Source organism: Saimiri boliviensis, chromosome 4 (assembly GCF_048565385.1).
Source record: "Saimiri boliviensis isolate mSaiBol1 chromosome 4, mSaiBol1.pri, whole genome shotgun sequence".
Taxonomy (NCBI): Eukaryota; Metazoa; Chordata; class Mammalia; order Primates; family Cebidae; genus Saimiri; species Saimiri boliviensis.
The window spans coordinates 75911543-75920980 of record NC_133452.1 but is presented as its reverse complement, the minus strand read 5'-3'; the positions used below and the strand labels follow the sequence as shown (position 1 = coordinate 75920980).

Genomic DNA, 9438 nt, shown 5'->3' with positions numbered 1-9438 from the left:
TACATATATCTTACAGATATACTGTGAAGATGTTTAACAGTTGGTTCCATTCATGAAGAACAGGAAAACAAGCAAATATTTTCTGTATTAGTCCATTTTCACACTGCTTTAAAGAACTACATGAGACTGAATAATTTATAAAGAAAACAGATTTAATTGAGTCACAGTTCTGTATGGCTGAGGAGTCCTCAGGAAACTTACAATTATGGCAGAAAGCAAAGGGGAAGCAAGGCATGTCTTACATGGGAGCGGAAAAGAGAGAGATGGAGAGACAGGGAAACTGTCAAACAATTTTAAACCATCTCATGAGAACTCACTCAATATCATAGGAGCACCATGGGAGAACCACACCCATAATCCAATTACTAACCACCAGGTTCCTCCCTTAATGCGTGCAGATTACATTTGGAGATGAGGTTTGGGTGGGGACAGAGAACCAAACCGTATTATTCTGCCCCTAGCCCTTCAAAAATCTTATGTCTTTCTCACATTTCCAAACATAATCATGTCTTTCCAACAGTCCCCCAAGTCTTAACTCATTCCAGCATTAACCCCAGAGTTCATGTCCAAAGTCTCATCTGAGATAAGGGAAGTCACTTTCACCTATGAGCTTGCAAAATAAGAAACAAGTTAGTTACTTGCAAGATACAATGGGGGTATAGGCATAAATGCTCCCATTCCAAAAGAGAAAAAATTGCCAAAAAAGGGGGACTACAGGCCCCATGCAAGTATGAAACCCAAAAGGGAAGTCATTAAATCTAAAAGCTCCAAAGTAATTTCTTTTGACTCTATGTCTCACATCCAGGGCATGCTGAAGCAAGAAGTGGGCTCCCCAGGCCTTGAGCAGCTGTGCCCCTGTAGCTCTGCAGTGTATAGTCCCTATAGCTGCTTTCACAGTATGGTGCTGAGTGCCTGTGAACAGTGTTAGCTGTAGGTAGAACTACCATTCTGGGGTCTGGAGGATTGTGGCCCTCTTCTCACAGCTCCATAAGGCAGTGCCCCAATGGAGACTATGTGGAGGCTCCAACCCCACATTTCTGCTGTGCACGGCTATAACAGAAGTTCTCCATGAGGGGTCCAGCCCTAAAGTAGAATTTTTCCTGGACATCTAGGCTTTCTATACATCCTCTGAAATAAGGTGTAGGTTCCCAAAGATAAATTCTTGACTTCTGTGTACCTACAGGCCCTATACCACATGTAAGCCACCAAGGGTTGGGGCTTGTACCCTCTAAAGAAGTGACATAAGCTATGCCTTGGCCCCTTTTAGCCATAGCTGGAGCTGGAGCAGCTACAATGCAGGGCACCATGTCCCAAGGCTGCATAAAGCAATGGTACTGGGTCTGGCCCTTGAAACCATTTTTCACTTCTGGGCCTCTTGGTCTATGATGGAAGGGGCTGCCACGAAGATCTCTGAAATGCCTGGGAGACATTGTCTTGGCTATTAACATTTGGCTCCTCATTACGTATGCAAGTTTCTGCAGCTGGCTTAAATTTCTCCACAGAGAACACATTTTTCCTTTCTATCACATGGTCAGCCTCCAACTTTTCAAAACTTTTGTTCTGCTTCCCTCTTAGATCCAATTTCAGATCATCTCTCTGTGAATGCATATGACTATATGCTTCTAGAAACAACCAGGTCAACTAAAGCACTTTACTCTTTAGTGGTCAAGATATTGGATACTTTACTCTTTAGAAATTTATTCTTCCAGATACCCTAAATTATCTCTCAGTTCAAAGTTCCACAGATCTCTAGGACAAGGGCAAAATATTGCCAGTCTCTTTGCGAAAGCATAGCAAAAGTGACTTTTACTCCAGTTCTCAATAAGTTCCTCATCTCCAACTGAGACCCCCTCAGCTTGGACTTCACTCTCCATATGACTATCAGCATTTTTGTCAAAACCATTCAACAAGTCTCTAGGGAGTTCCAGGCTGTCTCCCATATGTCTTCTTCTAAGCACTCCAAACATTTGCAGCCACTGCTTGTTTCCAGTTCCACAGCTGCTTTCATTTTCAAGTATAGCAGTTTCTCACTCTCTGCAGTACCGATTTTCTGTATTAGTCCATTTTCACACTGCTATAAAGAATTACTCGGAGCTCGCGCAGCCGGCTCGCAACATGGTGCCTCGGAAAGACAAGAAACCCAAGAAGTCCACCTGGAAGTTTCATTTGGACCTTACTCATCCAGTATAAGATGGAATTTTTGATTCTGGAAATTTTGAGCAGTTTCTATGGGAGAAGGTTAAAGTTAATGGCAAAACTGGAAATCTCGGGAATGTTGTTCACATTGAATGCTTCAAGAATAAAATCACTGTTGTTTCTGAGAAACAGTTCTTTAAATGGTATTTGAAATACCTTACCAAGAAATACCTTAAGAAGAACAATCTTCGTGATTGGCTTCGAGTGGTTGCATTTGACAAGGAGACATATGAACTTCGTTACTTCCAGATTAGTCAAGATGAAGATGAATCGGAGTTGGAGGACTAGGCAAAGGCTTCCCTTACAGGGCTTTGCTTATTAATAAAATAAATGAATTATACATGAGAAATACCAAGAAATTGGCTTTTAGTTTATCAATGAATAAAAAATAATGTACTCTTAAAAAAAAAAAAGAATTACCCAAGACTGGGTAATTTATAAAGAAAATAGGTTCAATTGAGTCACAGTTCTGTATGGCTGAGGAGGCCTCAGGAAACTTATAATCATGGCAGAAGGCAAAGAGGAAGCAAGGCATATCTTACATGGTGGCAGGAGAGAGAGAGAGTGGGGAAGTGCCACATTTTAAAATCATCAGATACCATGAGAACTCACTATCACAAGAACAGCATGGAAGAACTCGGTCTTCATGATCCAATTGGCTTATACCAAATCCCTCCTATGATACATGGGGATTGCAATTTGACATGAGGTTTGGGTAGGAACACAGAGCCAACCAACATTGGCAACAGCTTTAGATATTTGGTATATGCAGTTTGTAAGGGATTTTCTGATCATGTGAAAGATCCTTAACACTAAATTATTGAAATTATTTAAACATAAATATATTGTAATAAATATTGTATATCACTATACATTTGAAAGATAAAAATGAATACAATAAACTATTTGAGGGGGAGTGCCACCTGCTAATTCATTATATAGGTGAAGAAAGAGAAAGCATTTCTAATTATTCTTTATAAATACATATAACTGAGTGACAGAAGCTAATGGGTCATGCCAAGTAAATCCAATTTGGTAGTAAAATGAGCCAAAGAATTGCCATGAAATAAAATTTTCTTCACCTGTGGTCCCAGCTACTTGGGAAGCTGAGGTAGATCTCTTGTGCCTCGGGGGTTGACGCTGCAGTGAGCCATAATCACACCACTGTACTCCAGCCTGGATTACAGAGTGAGACCCTGTCTAAAAAAAGATTTTCATTACATGTATCAAGATTTGGTGAGATCAAAAATGGCAATTATGAAAACTAATAAACAAGTCTATATTTTGCTAAGTTTATGAAATCCAAAGCAAATTTTATTTCTTTCTCTTGCTTCATTGCTGTGGCTAGAACTTTCACTATTGTGTTGAATAGGAGTGGTAAGACCAGGCATTCTTGTCTTATTTCAGTTCATAAGAGGAATGCTTCCAGCTTGTGCCCATTTAGTATGATGTTGGCTATGGGTTTGTGATAGTTGGCTCTTATTATTTTGAGATATGTTTCTTCTGTGCCTAGTTTGCTAAGGGGTTTATATCACAAAAGAATCTTGGATTTTATCAGATGCTTTTTCTGTATCCATTACGATGACGAAATGGTTTCCTTTTTAAGTGTTATGTTTATGTAATGAATCACATTTATTTATTTGGACTTATTGAACCAACCTTGCATTCCAGAAATGAAATCTGCTTGGTCATGATGAACTAACTTTTTGATGTGTTGATGAATTCAGATTGCTTGTATTTTGCTGGGTATTTCTGTGCCTGTGTTCATCAGGGATATTGGCCTGTAGTTTCTTTTTGTGCTGTGTCCATGCCAAACTTTTGCATAGAATGATTATAGCTTCATAAAATGAGTTAGGAAAGAGTTCCTGCTCCCTGATTTTTTGGAATAATTACAGTAGAATTGATGCCAGCTCTTCTTTGTACATCTAGTAGAATTTTGTTGTGAATCCATCCAATTTGAGGCTTCTTTTGGTTGTTAGTTTTTTTTTATTAATGATTCAATCTCAATACTCATTATTTATCAGTTTCTGATTGCATTCTAATTCTGTTTTGGGAAGTTGTGTGTTTCCAAGAATTTATCCATTTTCTCTAGATTTTCTGTTTGTGTGGATAGAAGTGTTCATAATATTCTTTGAGGATCTATCTTCTGTCTTTCTGTGGTATCATTTGTAATATTACTTTTGTTATTTCTAAATTTGCTCATTTTGGATCTTCTCTCTTTTTTTCTTTGTTAGTCTAGCTAGTTGTCTATCAATCTTGTTTACCATTTCAAAAAACAAACTTTTGGTTTTGATGATTCTCTGTGAAGATTTTCAATCATAATTTTATTCAGTTCTGTTCTGATTTTAGTTATTTCTTTTCTGGCTTTAGGTTTAGTTTATTCTTGTTTTTCTAGTTTCTTTGGATGTGATGTTAGATCATCAATTTGAAATATTTCTAACTTTTAAAGGTCTGCATCAACCATCATACACTTTTCTCTTAACACCACTTTTGCTATATCCCAGAGATTTTGGTATGTTGTATCTGTTTTTATTTCAAAAAATGTTTTATTTGTGCCTTAATTTTGTTGTTTATCCCCAAGTCATACCAGAGCAAGTTATTTAATTTCCATATAAATGTGTGGTTTAGGGATATCTTGGTATTGACTTTCTATTTTTATTTCATTGTGGTCCCAGAGTATGGTTGGTATAATTTTTATTTTTATTTTTTAATATATAGAGACTAGCTTTGTTGCTAAGGATTTGCTTGATCTTGGAGTATGTTCTATGTACAGATGAGAAGAATATATGTATTCAAAGATTGATGGGTGGGGTATTCTGTGATTGATCAAATGTTGAATTTGTGTCCTGAATTTTTTTATTAGTTTTCTGCTTCAATGATCTCTCTAATGCTGTGAGAGAAATGTTGAAATCCCCTATTATTATTGTATGGCTGTCTAATTTTTTTGTAAGTGTAGATGTGGTTATTTTATGAATCTGGGTGCTCCAGTGTTGTATGTGTATACGTATTTAGGATAGTTAAGTCTTTGTGTTAAATTGATCCCTTCATCATTATGTAATGCCCTTCTTTTGTCTTTTTTTCTTTTTACTGTTGTTGGTTTCCTTTTACTGTAATTCGTTTAAAGATAAAACAGGTTTAAAGCCCATTTTGTCTGATATAAGAGTATTAAAACCTGCTCTTTTTGTTTTCCATTTGCATGGTAGATCTTTCTCTAAATCTTTACATTTAGCCTATTGTTGTCATTATGTGTGAGACTAGTGTCTTGAAGACAGTAGATGCATTTGTCCGTTTTTTAATACAACTTGCAACTCTATTGCCATTTAAACAGGGATTTTAGACTGTTTAAATTCAAGGTTAATATTGATATGTGAAGTTTTGATTCTATCACTAAGTCATTAGCTGGTAACTTTGAAGTTTGTATTGTTGGTTCCTTTTTAGAGTCTGTGGGCTAAGTTGTTGAGTGTGTTTTTGTGTTAGCACATTTTCTTATTTTGTGTCCATGTTTAGAACTCCCTAAATGAGCTCTTATAAGGCAAGTCTAGTGGTAACAAGCACTTGCTTGTCTGGAAAATATTTTATTTCTTCTTTACTTATGAAGGCAGGGTATAAAATTCTTGGTTGGAAACTCTTTTCTTTAAGAAAGCTGAAAATAGGCCACTAATCTTTGCTGTATTGTAAGGTTTCTGTTGAGAAGTTCACTGTTAACTGGATGAGGTTCCCATTGTATGTAATCTGACCTTTTTCTCTAGCTGTCTTTAAGATTTTTTTCTTTAGTATTTACCTTGAATAGTCTGATGACTATATGCTTTGGTGATTTTCATTTTGTAAAGTATCTTTCAGGTCTTCTCTGGATTTTTTGTTTCTGAATGTTCCCTCTCTAGCAAGATTAAAGAAATTTTTTTGAATTATTTTCTCAAATATGTCTTGTTGGTTATTTTTTCTACTCTCTCAAGAATGCCAATAATTTATAGGTTTGATGGCAGTATATAATCTTATACTCCTTGAAGATTTTTAAAAATAATTTTCTCTTTATTTTTGTCTGAATGGATTAGTTCAAAAGATTGTTCTACAAACCTGAAATTCTCTTTTCTGCTTAATCCAGTCCATTGACAAAGTTCTCAATTGTATTTTGGCATTTTAAGTTAGTTTTTTTCAATATCAGAAGCTTGATTGACTTATTTTTAAGGTGTTTATCCGCTCCCTTCATTTTCTGGATTGATTTGCAAGTTTCTTTTCATTGATTTTCAACTTTGTCCTGGATTTCATTGAGCTTCCTTGGAATCCATCCTTCAAATTCTTTACCTGCCATTTTTGAATTTCCATTTTGGTTATGGACAATTGATGGAGAGATAATGAGAGCCTTGGGTGATATCACTATATTCAAATTTTTCATGGTTCCAGAAATTTTGTGTTGGTTCCTTTTCATCTGGAAACCCTGGCATTTCTAATTTTTATTATTTTTGGATTAGTAGGATTTTTTTTTCTTTTTCTATGATATTACTGGGTTTTTTTCCCTTTCCCTTTTCCTTTCTCACCTCCCTTGGGGGTATTGACTGTAGAGAATGCTTCTATAGCCACGTATAGTCTTATCAGCAGGTTTCATATTGGGCTGTGTCATTTGACCTACAAGCCAGTAGATGGCACTTATGGGTAAGAACCAGCTATGGCCAACATGTCTGTGGCTAGGTATGTATTAATACTTAATCTTTGCTTACCAGGAGATACTCAGACATTGAGCTGATTTATGGAGCACATGGTGGTCTAAATACCTTGCTCAGCCCAGAATTTACAGGTGGCAAGATGGGCAGGGCCATACTAGGCAGTTCCATTACAAGTGTCCTTGTAGACTCGTACATCAACACTGAGGGAGAATCCAGTGGGTAACTAACAAGTCTTCAGAGATGTACCTAGGAGTGGAACTGGGAAACCTACTTAGCCTCAAGTTCTCTGGTAGGGGAGGGGTGCTGCCTAAACTCCAAATTCAGGAGAGTAGATGCCTGAAAATCTGCCTGGACATGTAGTGTAGAGGGTCCCACTGCACAATCACTTCACAGGAATACTGTGGTGGCTCAGGCTGCTAATTCAGACAAACAAATATTCCTATTGCCTGGATACCTGCCTGGGTGTGGGGCAGAGAGAACCCTAGTACACCACAGTCTTTGCAAAGAAAGAGTGGACTGGCTTAGGGTACTGGTGCAGAAATGCAGATGCAGAAAATGCTGATGCAGAAATGCAGGCTCTGAGTGCCTGGAGATCTGACTGGTGTGGAGCAGACAGGGTTTTGGTGCACCCAGATATCTTCACAAGAAGCGTAGGGTAACAGAAGCTGCCAATCTGGGCAACTGGGTGTTCTGAATGCCAGGGCATGAAGTGGAGAGGGCCCCACTGCACCACAATCTCTGCACAGGAAGGGTGGGTGACTCAGGCTACTGATCCAGGTGAGCATGTGCCCCAAATGCATGGAGATATGCCTTTATCAGGCAGATGTATTCACAAGGGCTGTCTCCCCACATTCTTCTCCCCTTGAACTGGGATGTCTTTCATGGTTCCAGTGGATTCTGTTTTCTTTCTTGAATTAAAGCTCACAGAGTTGATCTTCATGCACTGTCTTGCTATTTCCAAATGGCTAAGGCACACTAAAAACCTCTAATATAACATCTGAAGGCGGGAAAGCCTAATGCTTAAAAATATCTATTTTTTTTTATAAAGTATGGCACTTACAGAATATTCAGCTGCTTCTTTTGGTGCTCAGATAATAAATCAATGATAAATTTTCCAGCAGAATTTTCAAAAGAATTGTCAGGAGGGCAAGGTGGTACCTAGCATAGCTCAGGTTTCCCTGAGATTCAGTGGACTCAGCTGACAAGGCTCCTGCACAAATTCCCTCCCTATAGTTGCCCGAGTTTCCCCATGTTCCCACAGAGCTACTTAAAACAATATCTGAGAATGCTAAGAACCACGGGAAAGAAGTTCGTGCTACAAGTGTGGAAAACAAACTGAACTTTCTTGCCAGTCTGAAACAACTTCTAATTTCATATTGCAGTCTAACTTTGAACAGTCAAGAAATCCCTTTCTGATGCTGTGAGACACTGGTTAAGGGATAGTTTCTCAAAGACCAAAGATGGTTTGACAGCTTTTCTCTGTAGTGCTTCCGTTTTTTTCAGTCTTACTACTCCATTTATCAGGAAAAAATATTCTGTGGGTGAGACATCATGAAATTTTCCCCAATCCTTATTTTTTTTTAATGGCCCACATAAAGGCCAAATAAAAAAGACTTATAGAGCTGTTTATTATATGGCTGGACATTCAGATGAAGGGTAAACATGTTCTCTCTAATGGTATTAATATTTCTCCAGGTTAGCCGTATAGGCCAGATGTAACCTACTATAGCTACTACATCTGTCAGGTAAAGAAGTTGGGATAAAAAATACAGCTGATTTTTGGTAAGTATCTTCAATAGCCTTGTGTGAAACTACTGCTCCTCCAAGGACCAGATGGAGAATTATAATTCTGGCTTTTCTTTGTTTTTTTTTTTTTTTTCTTTTTTTTCTTTTTTATCTTTTTCTATCTGAATCACAGGTATCAAATTCTGGCTTTTCTTTTGGAACAAGGTCAATGCGAAAATCTAAGAAGCCTAAAGGGCAGAAGAAAATGACTTTATGAACTGAACTGGCAGTTTGGTAGAAAGATGAAAACTGCACAAATCAGAAAGAGATAGTACAGAAGGGGAAAACACAGAGCTTAAAGGAGCAATGTTGTAGGAATTTTTGTCCTGAGAAAAGTAGTGTGCGAGTTCAGAGCTCATTTCCAAAAGAGGTCAAGGTAACATGACTCTTAATCTGAGATGTGTGGTTTCTTAGCAGCATCTCAGGCAAAGATATTTGAATGTACTAGTTCCAACATTTCCGGAAACATAAGAGTGGGCAAGGCCTCAGGGAAAGAAGGATGAGGGAACCAGGCAGATCCAGCATAGGTGTTCCAATTAATATAGTATTTCTTGGCAGAAGAGTTTGATATTTTCCATGTTTGATGAAGTTATTCTTGATGATCCAACCATAAAAGACAGCTTCCTGGAGAGCTTTCGTGAGAGAATTCAAGAACCCTTAGGACTATAGAGACCATAGAGGTACAGCAAAGATGTGAACGGATCCGGTGTGAGATAATAAAGAGTGGTAAGAACTATGGGGAACTGGAAAGCTTATGTCAATCTAGAGGTGGCAGCCTCTTTTCCAGTCCAGCAGA

At 37.8% G+C, this 9438-nt stretch overlaps 1 pseudogene; it reads left to right on the top strand.

Moving 5' to 3' along the window:
* Positions 1–2115: 2115 nt before the first annotated feature.
* On the top strand, positions 2116–2536 carry LOC101044231 (ribosomal protein eL22-like pseudogene; annotated as a pseudogene).
* The last annotated feature ends 6902 nt before the right edge of the window (positions 2537–9438 follow it).